Source organism: Cherax quadricarinatus, chromosome 4 (genome assembly GCF_038502225.1).
Source record: "Cherax quadricarinatus isolate ZL_2023a chromosome 4, ASM3850222v1, whole genome shotgun sequence".
NCBI lineage: Eukaryota > Metazoa > Arthropoda > Malacostraca > Decapoda > Parastacidae > Cherax > Cherax quadricarinatus.
In genome coordinates, this window is record NC_091295.1 from 6,434,642 (window position 1) to 6,449,927 (window position 15,286).

The window sequence follows — 15,286 nt, forward strand, 5'->3', positions numbered from 1 at the left end:
AAAATTCATTTAAAGTCTTAAAAAAATATTTTGACAACTGTGAAAAATATACATTATTGTAATACTGTAACTGGAAACTGAAAATTAAAATTCACAGCTCGAACAACTAGCAAAATAGCCAGGAATTGGGTCAGTTTAAGTAATTTAACTGGCCTAAAATAGGCCTCAAAGCAAGCAAAACAACAGTTGTGTAAAGTGCTCCCCGACCTCCATATTCTCGCCTTCATAATTTCTTAAATTTTAAATCTTGTAGTTTTGTTGATATTACCTTTAGAAAAAGATTCTCTACCATTTTAGAAGATTTTATTTTTATTTTGAAAGGTCGTGACACTGACGGGATTTGTAATTTCAAGGTACGCAAGAGTTAACATACTGGCCATCTCCCACAGAGGTAGGGTGACCCATAAAAAAAAAAAGCCCTTTCACCATCATTCACTCAATTACTGCCTTTCCAAAACCATATTGACATTACAATTCAGATGATCCTTTGAACTGCAACATCTCCAATCCTCCTGAGCACAGGAACTGTACTTTCCATCTCCAGTATTTAACTTTGGCCATCTCCCACAGAGGTAGGGTGACCCATAAAAAAAAAAAGCCCTTTCACAATCATTCACTCAATTACTGCCTTTCCAAAACCATATTGACATTACAATTCAGATGATCCTTTGAACTGCAACATCTCCAATCCTCCTGAGCACAGGAACTGTACTTTCCATCTCCAGTACAGTGGACCCCCGCATAACGATTACCTCCGAATGCGACCAATTATGTAAGTGTATTTATGTAAGTGCATTTGTACGTGTATGTTTGGGGGTCTGAAATGGACTAATCTACTTCACAATATTCCTTATGGGAATAAATTCGGTCAGTACTGGCACCTGAACATACTTATGGAGTGAAAAAATATCGTTAACCAGGGATCCACTGTATTTAACTTTGGCTAACTGGTTTCCCTGAATCCCTTCATAAATATTACCTTGCTCACATTACAATAGCAAGTCAAATCATAAAACCATTTGTCTCCTTTTTCTTCTATCTAACATACTCACATAAGCCTCTTTGACATCTTAGCCCCAAGCACTCAAAATCTCCCTTACCTAAGTTAGGATGTCATATCTAACAGAGGAAGTACAAAGGGAACAAAGGGCCATACAGGATATTGCAAGAAACCCAAAACATTTCTATTCCTATGCAAAATCCAAGCTAAGAACTACCTGTAGAACTGGACCACTACTGAAAGGAGACTCGTATACTGACAATGAACAGGAAATGAGTGAAATCCTAAAACAACACTATGAGTCAGTGTTCAGCAACCCACTAAATGACAACAAGGTAGAAAATGAAGAAATATTTTTCACTCCAGAAGAAGGCCGCACAGATTAACTAACTGACAATAGTACAAATCCCATAGATTTTGAACAAGAAATGGACAACATGCCTACTCACTTAGCACCTGGACCAGATTCATGGAATGCTCTATTTATAAAAAAGTGTGAAGTACCATTAGCACAAGCACTCAGGATTCTTTGGAGAAAGACCTTAGATCTAGATGAAATACTAGAGGCCTTAAAGAGTGCTGACATAGCTCCTTTGCATAAGGGAGATAGTAGAGCACTAGCTAAAAATTACAGACCAGTAGCCCTAACTTCTCACATCATAAAAATATTAGAAAGAGTGATGAGACAACAGATTACAAATTTCATGGACCAGCACAACCAACTTAACCCAAACCAGCATGGTTGTGGAGCAGGATGATCATGCCTGTCACAGCTGATGAACCATTATGACAGAATTACGGAGGCACTGGAAGATAACCAAAACACAGATGTGATTTACACAAATTTTGCAAAGTCGTTTGACAAATGTGATCATGGAGCGATAACGCACAAAATGAGGGTAATGGGCATTACGTGGAAGGCAGGCAGATGGATTTTCAGGTTCCTAACACACAGAACACAAATAGTAGGAGCGAACAGGGCAAGATCCAGCATCAGCGAGGCCAAAACCTCAGTGCCCCAAGGCACTGTCCTGGCACCTCTGCTGATATTCATCCTCATAGCAGACATAAATAAAAACACACGGCACACTTTTGTATCATCTTTTTGCAGATGACACTAAAATAAGCATGAAAGTCTCTATGGAAGAGGACACTGAAAAAGTACAGGAAGACATAAGCAGGGTTTTCCAGTGGGCAGTGGAGATTATTATTATAATCAAAAAGAATGGGCAGTGGAGAACAACATGACGTTCAATGGCAATAAGTTCCAGCTGCTTAGCTATGGAAAGAATGAAGAAATCAAAAGGAACACTAAATAGTGGACCCTTGGTTATCAGTTGTAATCAGTTCCAGAAGCTCGGCCTAAAAGTGGAATGGCCAAAAAGTGAAATAATATTTCCCATAAAAATTAATGTAAATACAATTAATCTGCACACAAATAACCCGCACAAAGAAGAGAGGAGCTTACGATGACATTTCGGTCCGACTTGGACCGTGTTGGACCGAAACGTCCTCGTAAGCTCCTCTCTTCTATGTGCAGGTTATTTGTGTACTGTTCCTGTCACGGTTTTGTGCCTTTTTTGTTATCAATTAATCTGTTCTAGACACCCAAAAATATTAAAAAAAATATTTTTTTAGCAATTAAATCAGTATTACATACCTTTATTGAAGAGTCTTGTTGGTTTCAGGAAGACAGGGAGGAGGAGAGAGGAAGGATTTATTGTTTGGAAGGGAAATCCCCCTCCATAATGACCAGATAAGTTCCACTCTAGGGTTACTTCGTTTCTTTGTCTTTTAATACCACTAAGACCAGCTTGAGAGTCACTGAATACCTGTCGCACAAATAACTGTCCAAAGAGGCCTGTTTCTGGCATCTCTTTAGGATTTCCCTTAAGTGGGACAAGGTTTTGTCATTGAACATGTTGCTGTTACGAGTATGGCCATACCCGTTTTATTTTATAATAGGATATGCCCCTTTATTTTATAATATGCATGTTAAGGCTAATATTAATGCTAATATTGTATTATATTATGTTTTGTTAGGCTTTAATACTCTTATTTCCATGTAGTGGGAAACCACTTGGTTTAAGTGCCGGCTAGCAGTTCAGGTACTAAAGTCTCCCTCAGTTACGTGACCAACCTGACGTCGGCTTACCACTCAGTGGTACCGTCAGTAGATTCACCACTCTTGCTCTGAGTAGCTTTACAGCACTCGCTGAGAGTAGGTCCTTCACTCACTCTGACTAGCACTCCCACTTCTAGTCTGGGCTTGCATAGCCAAGGGAGCATACCTCACTCAGTTATTCATTGACCTCTCATAAGAGACATGTCAAGTTCTCTCTTGTGGTCGTTTTCCTTTCATACTCGACTCCCTTTCTTAAGCTTGTCACTTTCGAGTTATTTATACCCTAGCGAATTAATCTTTCAGTTGACTGAACAAGCCTTGTTGTCCTTGTGGGTTAATTTGTGGTCTATGCTATTCTAAGTCATGCTGGATGGGAATGAGACTAAGTCCGTCACTTACGAGTTCTGGTATACTCTTTTATTTATTTATTTATTTTTTTTATTTATTTATAATTTGAGCACACTTACAGAGGTACAAAAAAAATACAGATAAGAGCAGCATGCCAAAGCCACTTATACTATGCATAGCATTACGGGCTGGCTTAAAATTAACTTAAGATTAACTAAGCAATGATGAAATCAGTGAAAAACATTAATGTAAACTGATTACTATAAAGCACAAGTGAGTATTACAAAGACAGGTCATATGGTTGCATGCATTGTTGTAAATTCAGTAGAATGGAGTATTCTGTTAGGTAGTGAATTTAAAAAATAATAAAGTTAGATTGGGTTTTAGGTTTAACATTTATGTGATATAATTGTGAGAAACATTTAAGATATACAATTTATAAGGTTCAGTTATTCAGTATTTATTTGGTTTTGGGTGAGTAAGTGATCTTTGAGAAGAGACTTGAATTTATAAACAGGTAGTGTTTCTTTTATATTTACAGGTAATGAATTCCAGATTTTAGGGCCTTTTATGTGCATTGAGTTTTTGCATAGCGTGAGATGGACACGAGGAATATCAAAGAGTGATCTGTGCCTTGTGTTATGGTCATGTGTTCTGTTGAGGTTGGCAAGGAGATGTTTGAGGGGAGGGTTAATATCAGAGTTGAGTGTTCTATGTATGTAATAGGTGCAGTAATAAGTATGGATGTTTTGTATGGTGAGTAGGTTGAGTGTATTGAATATTGGTGGAGTGTGCTGCCTGTAGTGAGAATTTGTTATCATTCTAACTGCAGCCTTTTGTTGGGTAATTAGTGGTCTGAGATGGTTACTTGTTGTTGAGCCCCATGCACAAATTCCATAGGTGAGATAGGGGTAAATAAGAGAGTGATATAGGGCCAGGAGGGCTGACTGTGGAGCATAGTACCGTATCTTCGATAGTATGCCTACAGTCTTGGAAATTTTCTTAGAAATTTGTTGTATATGTGTATGAAATTTGAGTCTATTATCAAGGTGGATTCCTAAGAATTTTCCCTCTGTTAGCTTTGTGATAGGTGATCCGTTTATCATTATGTTAAGAGGGACATCTGTAGCTCTGTTACCAAACTGAATGAAGTAGGTTTTGTCAATGTTTAGTGTAAGTTTGTTAGTACTCATCCAGGTAGATATTTTCTGTAATTCGGTATTTACAGTATTGGCTAGCGTGACTGGGCTCGGGTGGGAGAAGACGTATGTTGTGTCATCAGCAAATAGTGTGGGTTTGAGTAATTGAGAAGCATTTGGTAGGTCATTTATGTATAGGAGAAAGAGAAGAGGGCCAAGGACACTTCCCTGTGGGACACCAACTGTAATTGGTTGTGCAGAAGAGTTTGCCCCATTTGCGTACACATATTGGCTTCTGTTGCTGAGGTATGACTTGAGGTAGTTGAGGGAGTGCCCTCTTATACCATAGTGTGATAATTTTACGTGGAGCAAGTCATGGTCAACTGTATCAAAAGCTTTACGTAAGTCAATGAAGATCCCCAGTGGGACTTCTTTTTTCTCTATTGCAGTGTATATATGTTCTAGCATGTGTATAATAGCATCATTAGTATTTTTATTAGGCCTGAATCCAAATTGGCAGGGGTTGAGTATGTTTTGGGAGATAAGGTAGGAGTAGATTCGTTTATGAATTAATTTTTCGAAGATTTTTGAGAGAGGGTGTAAGTTGGATATTGGCCTATAGTTATTCAACTCTGTTTGGTCTCCTCCTTTGTGGATCGGGGTGACCCTTGCTATTTTGAGTACTGTAGGGAAGGTGGAGGATTCAATGGATTTGTTAAAGAGTGTTGCAATGATTGGTGATAGCACTTGTGACACTTTTTTGTATATAAAGGGTGGTAAGGTATTTAAATCTCCTGCCTTGTTTTTTAGTGCGTTGATAATAAGGGAGACTTCGTATGGGTTAGTCGGAGCTAGGAACAGTGTGTTCGGGTAGTTGCCGGTGAGGTAGTCATTTGGTGGGGTATCTGAGCTTGGGATTTTATTGGCAAGGTTTTGTCCTATAGTGGAGAAGAAATCATTGAGTCTGTTTGCTGTTTCTGTTGGTGGGAGTTGGGGTTCATCTGATTTTGCTAATTTTATTTCGCTATTTCGTGATATCTTTTTTGTTCCCAGAATTTCTGATAGGGTTTTCCAGGTCTTTTTTATATCACCTCGTAAGTTGGATAATCTGTTCTCATAATACAATTTTTTTGCCCTTCTTATCAGGCTGGTTAGGATTGACGAGTAACGTTTTGTTTGGTCTCTGGTTATGTGACCCATTCTGTACTGTTTTTCATATTGGTGTTTTGTATTTATGGATTTGAGAATGCTGGGTGTTAGCCAGGGACTGTTCAGTCTCTTAGCTGTCATCTGCTTAGTTTTTTTAGGGCAGTGCTTGTTATAGAGGTATTGAGTCTTTTTTAGAAAATTATTAATACATTCGTCAATATCTGTATTGATTTCTAGCTCAGTGTGCCAATCAATGTTTGCTAATGCTGTTGTGAAGTTATTAATGGCTGCCTCATTGTGAAGTCTGAAGGTGACTTTAGTAGTGTCTTGGGGTAATTTACCAAGAGTTGTTATGAGGAAAGTAGGGTAGTGGTCTGTGGTATTATCTGTAATTATGCCTGATTTTAAAGGGGATATGGTGTTGGTCCAGATGTGGTCAAGTAGGGAAACACTAGTCTCTGTAACTCTTGTAGGTTTTGTTACTGTTGGTAGCAACATACAGTTACTCATTGTGTTTGTGAATTCAGTAACGTGTGGGTCCTGGTCTTGCAGGAGATTTATATTGAAGTCACCTGAGAGTAGTAAGTGATCTTTGTTCATGCGTGCATCAGTTATCATACTTCCTAGGTTTTGACTAAATTGGCTAATGTTTGACTGTGGAACTCTGTAGATGTTTATCAATGTGAGAGGTTTTCGTAGGTATTTGGATTTGAATTTGGCTATTATATATTCCCCATGTTCATCTCTTGTGCAAGTATTAGTGATACATTCTAGTTGGTCTGAGTAGTATATGGCTGTGCCACCCCCTTGTTGGTCTGGCCTACAGTTGTGTATGGCTGTGTAACCAGGAATGGTATAGACATCTGTAGTATCAGGCTTTAGCCAGGTTTCAGTTAGTGTAATGATGGACATATTGGCATGTAAGGAATTTAGTAATGCTATGAGGTCATCGTAATGCTTGCTTAAAGATCTGATATTGTAGTTAAAGATAGTTATGTTGTTGTTGGCACTGAGAAGTGCCTTTGATTGTTCTGCAGTGTAGTAATTACAGTAACTGTTTGATTCATTTAAGTCATTAAATAAGAGGTTGGTATCTGGATCAATGCTTGTAATCATAAGATTTGTAGTGAATCTATAGTTAGAATTAAGTATAAAACAAAGTAAATAGTCTTAAGCTAAAAAATAGCACCTGAATTATTTAACAAATGTAAAATAATGAGCTAAGGTAGTTTTTTTTTTTGTTATTTTTTTTTTTTTTTTTTTTTTTTTTTTTTTTTTTTTTTTTTTTAAGCTAAAATAAAGGAGACAATATAAAAGGGACTAGTACAAATAAAGTGATGATCAAATAATGGAGCTTGGGAATATGATAGTAGGTAGTACTATAAAATAAATGAGCTTTGGAATATAATGCAAAATTGTGAACTTGTTCTACTTTAGCACCTGAGAATAGCACCTTGATTATTTTAACAATTGTGAATGTATAAGCTAGGGTAGTTATATAAAGCTAAAATAAAGGAGAAAATATATAAGGGACTAAAATTAAGTAATGGTAGACAAAGTTAAATGGACAGATGGTCACTATGAAATAATATTGGTTTAGGAGTAAGATCTGATTTGTAATATTAGATAAATTGAGCAGTTTATTGCACAATAAAAGTAAAAAAAATGAGGTAGTTGGTACTAGCTAGCAAAAGATAGTTTTGGTACTTGCAAAAAAGTAATTGGAATATACACTAATTGAATATACAATGTAAAGTGACTAAAAAAACAAGTAGTGATAAACAAAATTAAATGGACAGGTAAGAAAAAATGAATATTATTAATTTGGAGTAAGATTTGACTTTTAATTTAAAATTATGAGCAATTAATAGCAGTAAGAAAGTTATAGAGTATTGGAGGTAGTTGGCATTAGCTAGTGATGAAAAATAATAAAAATAATAATGTACAATATGATAGTAACGTACACTATATGCACCACACGTATATATGTATTAAGGGCACTTATTTAATCTGTTACAGAAATGTCAGCTTTTCTAAGGAAGGTAGAGAAATCATGTTCGTTTGAGATGGTATATTGTTGTCCTGTTGATGTTTTCCTTACTAGTATTTTCCCATCTCGCGTGAAACACTGATGTATTTTGTTTTCCTGTTTAAGTTTTCTCAGCCTGAACAGAAGGTTTTGATGTTTTTTTGTTAGACACTCATTTATGTACACTCCATTTTTCATTGTAATTGCTGATTTAATTAGGTCCTTTCTTTTATCGTATGAATGAAGTCGGATCATTATACTGTGTTTACTTCCTGGTTTTCCTAACAAACGTGTTTCTTTGATTTCATTGTTTTGCACGATGACTTGTACGTGGTCCTGTATTATCCTGACAGCAGTTTCTTTGCACTGCAGTTCAGATAAGTCTTTATAAGCGTTGTAAGTTACTTTGTGGATAAGTCTCTTAATAACCATTATAGGTGCATTTATTGGTGAACTTAGTATAAAGCTCGACCTCAAGAGGTTTATTTATGTACTGGTATGTACCAAGAGAAATGTAAGAATTATACTCCTTATTTTATGTTAATCCTAACATTATATCATACATTAAGCTAAAACTCTACTAGTAAAGATTCTAAGTTTTAGTTATTTGTTTCGTAATCCTGAATTCTTATTAAAAGTTATTGTTACAAAACCGTAAACAGGCCATATGTTCAACAAGAATGTTACCTTAACATTCTACCATACCATTGGAGAAGGTTAAGAAGACAAGTTTTGTAACAGTTGCAGATATGGCTTGTTTCAGCTTGAGGTGAGGCAGTGGCTGGTGAGGTGAGGCAGTATGTGGGTATGGTGAGTCAGTGGATGGTGAGGTGAGGCAGTGGCTGGTGAGGTGAGGCAGTATATGGGTATGGTGAGTCAGTGGATGGTGAGGTGAGGCAGTGGCTGGTGAGGTGAGGCAGTATGTGGGTATGGTGAGTCAGTGGATGGTGAGGTGAGGCAGTGGCTGGTGAGGTGAGGCAGTAGCTGGTGTGGTGAGGCAGTATGTGGGTATGGTGAGTCAGTGGATGGTGAGGTGAGGCAGTGGCTGGTGAGTTGAGGCAGTATGTGGGTATGGTGAGTCAGTGGCTGGTGAGGTGAGGCAGTGGCTGGTGAGGTGAGGCAGTGGCTGGTGAGGTGAGGCAGTATGTGGGTATGGTGAGTCAGTGGATGGTGAGGTGAGGCAGTGGCTGGTGAGGTGAGGCAGTAGCTGGTGAGGTGAGGCAGTATGTGGGTATGGTGAGTCAGTGGATGGTGAGGTGAGGCAGTGGCTGGTGAGGTGAGGCAGTAGCTGGTGAGGTGAGGCAGTATGTGGGTATGGTGAGTCAGTGGATGGTGAGGTGAGGCAGTGGCTGGTGAGGTGAGGCAGTATGTGGGTATGGTGAGTCAGTGGATGGTGAGGTGAGGCAGTGGCTGGTGAGGTGAGGCAGTAGCTGGTGAGGTGAGGCAGTATGTGGGTATGGTGAGTCAGTGGATGGTGAGGTGAGGCAGTGGCTGGTGAGGTGAGGCAGTATGTGGGTATGGTGAGTCAGTGGATGGTGAGGTGAGGCAGTGGCTGGTGAGGTGAGGCAGTAGCTGGTGAGGTGAGGCAGTATGTGAGTATGGTGAGTCAGTGGATGGTGAGGTGAGGCAGTGGCTGGTGAGGTGAGGCAGTGGCTGGTGAGGTGAGGCAGTATGTGGGTATGGTGAGTCAGTGGATGGTGAGGTGAGGCAGTGGCTGGTGAGGTGAGGCAGTATGTGGGTATGGTGAGTCAGTGGATGGTGAGGTGAGGCAGTGGCTGGTGAGGTGAGGCAGTATGTGGGTATGGTGAGTCAGTGGATGGTGAGGTGAGGCAGTGGCTGGTGAGGTGAGGCAGTATGTGGGAATGGTGAGTCAGTGGATGGTGAGGTGAGGCAGTGGCTGGTGAGGTGAGGCAGTATGTGGGTATGGTGAGTCAGTGGATGGTGAGGTGAGGCAGTGGCTGGTGAGGTGAGGCAGTATGTGGGTATGGTGAGTCAGTGGATGGTGAGGTGAGGCAGTGGCTGGTGAGGTGAGGCAGTATGTGGGTATGGCGAGTCAGTGGATGGATAGGTGAGGCAGTGGCTGGTGAGGTGAGGCAGAAGCTGGTGTGGTGAGGCAGTATGTGGGTATGGTGAGTCAGTGGATGGTGAGGTGAGGCAGTGGCTGGTGACGTGAGGCAGTAGCTGGTGAGGTGAGGCAGTATGTGGGTGTTACGGTCCCCTGCCAAACTAGCGGTTAAATAGTTAACCTGCCGGCCGGCAGTACCACGGGGTACGTCATCAAACCCAATGTGGGGACTGCTGAGCCGGCTTTAGAAGCAGTAAGTACCTGAACACCTCACGGTACGCATCTAAGCAGTAACTACCAGAAAACCTTTTGGTAGACATCTACTGGCAGTAGAGTATTCATCTGACCGTCTTAATATATATATCTACTGCCGTTAGAGGAAGCGCTCACCGCAGCTCACTGAGTCTGTTGGCCTCAGTTACTTGACGGCCGCATTCAGTGAGCTTGCAGCATGGTGTTTTACAAACACTATTTATCAACTGGTCTTGAAGGCGGTAGGAAGTGCTCACCAGACCACCTTACGGTGTACTTCTACCAGCCTTGGAGAGTATTTAAAGGACAGGTGATGTCTGCGGACTCACCGCCTATGCTGGTCAACTGTGGGCCGGAGTCATCGGATGCTGTTGTAGTGGAACACTGAGAAGAAAAGGGCGTCGTGTGACACTAAAGAAGTTACGGTTATAGTGTACAGTGGTCCCCCGCTTTTCGTAGTTCCCGGCAATCATAAAATTCGCCCATCATAGGGGTATTTTCGTATAAACATGGACTCGCTTTTCATAGGTTGACTCGCGAGCTGTAGTTCATCCGGGACGCGTACCCACTGCGTGAGCTGGGGCGGCAGCCAGTCTGGCATTGTTTACCAGTGAGCGAAGGTCCCTTCACGTGCTCCAGCGAAATATTTCATAATATTCCATTTATTTTAGTGCTTGCAAGTACTAAATAAGCTACCATGGCTCCAAAGAAAGCTCCTAGTGCCAAGCCTGTGGTAAAGAAGGTGAGAAATACGATTGAATTTAAGAAAACCATCATTGAACAATATGAAAGTGGAACAAGTGTGACCGAACTGTCCAGGATGTATAAGAATCCCTACACAACCTTATGTTCCATAGTGGCCAAGAAAAATGAAATAAAGGATGCTGTTGTTACAAAGGGAGTAACTATGCTGACAAAAATGAGATCACCAGTACTGGAAGAGGTTGAGAAGTTATTATTGGTGTGGATAAATGAGAAACAATTAGCAGGAGATACTCTTATGACTTCGATTATTTGTGAAAAGGCTAGGCAGTTGCATGAAGATTTGGTAAAGAAATTGCCTGCAAATAGTGGTGAAGTGAGTGAATTTAAGGCCAGCAAAGGCTGGTTTGAGAGATTTAAGAACCGTACTGGCATACACAGTGTGGTAAGGCATGGTGAGGCTGCCAGTTCGGACCACAAGGCGGCTGAAAAATATGTGCATGAATTCCAGGAGTACATAGAGGCTGAAGGACTGAAACCTGAACAAGTGTTCAATTGTGACAAAACAGGCCTCTTTTGGAAGAAAATGCCAAAGAGGACCTTCATTACACAAGAGGAAAAGGCAATGCCAGGACACAAGCCTATGAAAAACAGGCTGACGCTAATGTTCTGTGCTAATGCTAGTGGGGATTTCAAAGTGAAGCCATTACTAGTGTACCATTCTGAAAATCCCAGTGTGTTCAGGAAAAACAATGTTATGAAGAGTAAATTGTGTGTGTTTTGGAAATCTAATAGTAAGGCATGGGTCACGAGGGAAATTTTCGTCGAGTGGTTCAATGAAGTGTTTGGCCCTAGTGTGAAGGAGTATCTCCTGGAAAAGAAACTGGATCTCAAGTGCCTGCTAGTAATGGACAATGCACTTGCTCATCCTGCAAACTTGGATGACCTAATTTTCGAGGAGTTTGGGTTCATCACAGTAACGTTCTTGCCCCCGAATACCACTCCTCTCCTCCAACCCATGGACCAGCAGGTTATTGCAAACTTTAAAAAACTCTACACAAAAGCAATGTTTCACAGGTGCTTGACTGTGACCACAGACACTCACTTGACCCTAAGGGAATTTTGGAGAGAACACTTCAGCATCCTCCACTGCATAACCCTTATAGGTATGGCTTGGGAGGGAGTGACTACCAGGACTTAGAACTCAGCCTGGAGAAAATTGTGGCCAGATTGTGTCGACAAGAGGGATTTTGAAGGATTTGAGACTGACCCTAATGAGCCTATGTCTGTTGTAAAATCAATTGTGGCACTGGGGAGTTCCATGGGGTTGGATGTGAGTTTGGAGGATGTGGAAGAATTGGTGGAAGACCACAATGAAGAGCTCACCACTGAGGAGCTGCAAGAGCTTCAGCAGGTAGAGCAACACATCGCAGCTCAGAATCTTGCTGCAGAGGAGGAGGAAGAGAGATGAAAGAAGGTGCCTTCTTCAGAAATTAAAGAGATTTTTACTATGTGGGGTAAGATGGAAAGCTTTATGGAGAAACATCACCCTAACAAGGTTGTTGCAAGCTAGGTTGCCAACATGTACAGTGACAAAATCTTGGGCCATTTTAGGGAAGTGTTAAAGAGACGCCAGAAACAGAGCTCTCTCCACAGTTATTTTGTGAGACAGGACTCCAGTGACTCTCAAGGTGGTCCTAGTGGCATTAAGAAACAGAGAAGAGAATCAACCCCAGAAAAGCAAATGGTACCTGAGGTGTTGATGGAAGGGGATTCCCCTTCCAAACTATAAACAATCCACTCTCCTCCTCCAGTCTCCCATACACTAAGAGGAATCTCCAATAAAGGTAAGTGTTATGCTGTTAATGTTTCATTCATCATTTCCCATTGTATTGTTTATGTACTACATGTATATTACATGTTAAAAATGTTTTTGTTTTAATACTTCTGGGTGTCAGGAATGGATTAATTGTATTTACATTATTTCTTATGGGGAAAATTGATTCATAAATCATAAATTTCGTTTATAGTAACAGCTCCAGGAACGGATTAATTACGAAAAAAGAGGGACCACTGTACATTGAATAGTGTCATGTGACTGGCCTCGAGAAAGACGCTGTGTGAGTGTGTCGCTGGGTGTCGGGTGACACAAGTGTATGACGCAGATAAAGGGTGTCGTGTGACACGGAGAGTAGGAGCATCAACGCAGAGAAAAGGGTGTCAAGGGACACAGCTGAGATGGAGCGTCATTACACGGATAAGTGTCGGGTGAGACACAGGGAGCGTCACAACTCGGATAAGTGTCGTGTGACATGGAGCATCATTAGGGTGTCGTGAGACACGGAGTTGACTGTAATTTATTATTGTACAAATGTTATTTATAATTTATTATTTTAGCAGCGATATATATAGTGAGACAGTAGTGTCTGACAAGTGGTACCCTGTGTGTACGGTTACGAACCATTATTTATTATCTTAAAATGCTAATAATTTATTATTGTAACATGTATGTATATTTTAAATACCTCTAGACCAAAGATTGTTTTTTATATAATATTAAAGATTAATTTATTTTAATGTGTAGGTATGTATCCCGAACTTTTATATTACTAACACTAACGTAAAACCCAATTAGTGTTTATGTAATAGTGGGTATGGTGAGTCAGTGGATGGTGAGGCAGTGGCTGGTGAGGTGAGGCAGTATGTGGGTATGGTGAGTCAGTGGATGGTGAGGCAGTGGATGGTGAGGCAGTGGCTGGTGAGGTGAGGCAGTATGTGGGTATGGTGAGTCAGTGGATGGTGAGGCAGTGGATGGTGAGGTGAGGCAGTAGCTGGTGTGGTGAGGCAGTATGTGGGTATGGTGAGTCAGTGGATGGTGAGGTGAGGCAGTGGCTGGTGAGGTGAAGCAGTAGCTGGTGAGGTGAGGCAGTATGTGGGTATGGTGAGTCAGTGGATGGTGAGGTGAGGCAGTGGCTGGTGAGGTGAGGCAGTGACTGGTGAGGTGAGGCAATGGCTGGTGTGGTGAGGCAATGACTAGTGTGGCATACCTGGAGGTGAGGCAGTGACTGGTGTGGCATACCTGGAGGTAAGGTAGTGACTGGTGTGGTGAGACAGTGCCTGGTGAGGTGAGGCAGTGCCTGGTGTGGTTAGATGTGACTGATGTGTTGAGGCAGTGGCTGGTGTGGTATACCTGGACGTGAGGCAGTGACTGGTGAGGTGAGGCAGTGGGTGGTGTTATGAGGCAGTGGGTGGTGTGGTTAGGCAGTGGCTGGTGAGTCGAGGCAGTGGCTGGTGAGGTGAGGCAGTGGCTGGTGAGGTGAGGAGTGGCTGGTGAGGTGAGGCTGTGGCTGGAGAGGTGAGGATGTGGCTAGTGAGGTGAGGCCATGGCTGGTGTAGTGAGGCAGTGGCTGGTGAGGTGATTCAGTGGCTGGTGAGGTGAGGCAGTGGCTGGTGAGGTGAGGCAGTGGCCAGTATGGTGAGGCAGTGGCTGGAATGGTGAAGCAGTGGCTGGTGAGGTGATTCAGTGGCTGGTGAGGTGAGGCTGCAGCTGGTGAGGTGAGGCTGTGGCTGGTGTAGAGAGGCAGTGGCTGGTGAGGTGAGGCAGTGGCTGGTGAGGTGAGGCAGTGGCTGATGAGGTTAGGCAGTGGTTGGAATGGTGAGGCAGTGGCTGGTGTGAGGCAGTGGCTGGTGAGGTTAGGCAGTGGCTGGTATGGTGAGGCAGTGGCTGGTGTGAGGCAGTGGCTGGTGAGGTGATTCAGTGGCTGGTGGGGTGAGGCTGTGGCTGGTGAGGTGAGGCAGTGGCTGGTGTAGAGAGGCAGTGGCTTGTGTGGCAAGACAGTGGCTGGTGAGGCGAGGCAGTGGCTGGTGAGGTTAGGGAGTGGTTGGTATGGTGATTCAGTGGCTGGTGTGAGGCAGTGGCTGGTGAGGTGAGGCAGTGGCTGGTGTGGAGAGGCAGTGAATGGCATAGTTAGGCAGTGACTGGTGTGGTGAGTCACTGGCCGGTGTGGTAAGGAAATGGCTGGTGAGGTAAAGCAGTGGCTGGTGTGGTGAGGCACTGGCTGGCAGTGGCTGGTGAGGTGAGGCAGTGATTGGTCTGGTGGGGTAGTGGCTGGTGTGGTGAGGCACTGGATGGTGTGGTGAGGCACTGGCTTGTGTGGTGAGGCAGTGGCTGGTGAGGTGAGGCAGTAATTGGTCTGGTGAGGTAGTGGCTGGTGTGGTGAGGCAGTGGCTGGTGTGGTGAGGCAGTGGCTGGTGTGGTGAGGCAGTGGCTGGTGTGGTGAGGCAGTGGCTGGTGTGGTGAGGCAGTGGCTGGTGTGGTGAGGCAGTGGCTGCCGAGGCAAGACAGAGGCTGGTGTGGCAATAGCTCGTGAGGCGAGTCAGTGACTGGTGAGGTGAGGCAGTGGCTGGTTTGGTGAGGCAGTGCCTGGTGTGGTATACCTGGAGGTGAGGCAGTGACCGGTGAGGTGAGGCAGTGACC

The 15,286-nt window shown here is 42.7% G+C and overlaps 1 protein-coding gene across 2 annotated transcripts in view; it reads right to left on the minus strand.

Annotated features, from left to right (window-relative positions):
• The window catches only part of LOC128684420 (uncharacterized), a 65,400-nt gene that overhangs the window by 36,818 nt on the left and 13,296 nt on the right, over positions 1-15,286 (minus strand). The window lies entirely within an intron of this gene.